The sequence below is a fragment of the Echinococcus granulosus genome, assembly GCF_000524195.1.
Source record: "Echinococcus granulosus chromosome Unknown EG_S00027, whole genome shotgun sequence".
Lineage (NCBI taxonomy): Eukaryota > Metazoa > Platyhelminthes > Cestoda > Cyclophyllidea > Taeniidae > Echinococcus > Echinococcus granulosus.
In genome coordinates this window covers 148,594-149,915 of record NW_020170407.1, presented here as the reverse complement: position 1 = coordinate 149,915, position 1,322 = coordinate 148,594, and positions in this window count along the sequence as shown.

The following is a 1,322-nucleotide window of genomic DNA, read 5'->3' as shown; positions in this document are numbered from 1 at the left end:
CGCTATGTATCCGAAGAGTTCGTATTAATGCGAAAAATTAATTTTAGTGAAATACCGACAAACTAACCATCTATTTTAACCTCAACCGGGCTGTAAGGATCTCTGCATATTTCTGAATGTTTTTGCTTTTGTTGTTTATTGGAGTACCCTTCAAAGAGCGGAATTACAGTTTTATTCATTGCCTACCTTTACCACCTCCGGACAAGGTGCGCGGTAGTGCTTACGATAAATGGAAAGCCCGATTCCTACCACGCAGTCTCAAAACATCTGAACACAAGAAACACAGCATATTCACTCTGCTGATGGTTTCAAAGCGTGCAATCTTCACTGAGACCATGTCGAGACTGTCAGGCAGATTTATTAAGCCCTCTTTGCTGCTCAGTCCGTGCTGCAATTGCCTGAGTGTGGCAACCACTTCCACTGATACATATGGAGAAGCGTACACATAGCTGGATCAAGGACTCCATCTCGTAAGCTTGGACTAGATCGCACGCATCGTTTGTGCGGTAAAATTAAGAATACTTATGGTCAAATCTAATTGGCTGTCTTACCACGGTTCTGACACCGACACCGGACCCAGCCAATAATAGGATTTGGGATAAACGGCAAGGCTTCGTTAAACAACTGAAGAACGGTGCCGCCATCTAGATGATACTATAGGTGAAATGATCCTTAAAACACTGAGAAATTGCTTTGCATTCAAGAAAAATTGGTGTTTACTCGGTTTACTTACCTACCTCGATTTAAACAGGGAACTCCTTACGGAAGTAGATAAAGAAACCTTTATTTGAGTATTACATTGCTGTGAGAGTTTACTGTATTTAGAGAATTCACAAAATGGAGATTTCTGAGTTTTATCACGATCTATTAATGCTTTCACCACTAGCGTCATGCATGTGTGACGCGTGTTAACACATAAGTATTTTTTTATTTAAGCAATTTATTGGTAATGCTGTTATGAGCCGAATAGGCGTTTGATACATTTGTGAATGAATAGGTGATGGTTCTATTAGAAGAGAGGCGCACATTTTCATGCAAATCTGACATTCGGATGGGGATGACTCTGGCCTCTCCATGTGTATAAACCTTCCGTCGGAGGTTTCACATGCATTTTATTTCTGTAGTCCCAAGCAGCTAGAGCAAGTCGGATTGGTCAGATTGGAGTTGCTATACGGTACACTCACACACTTCCAAGCAGTACATTACTTGTCTCGCCTCCCAAAACCCAAAAAATAAAAAAAATATAGTTAGAAAAGGGGCTAGAAGACAAATCTCCCTGTTGTAGCCAGTTGGTAATCACGTGCAATCAAAATTTAGGCTAC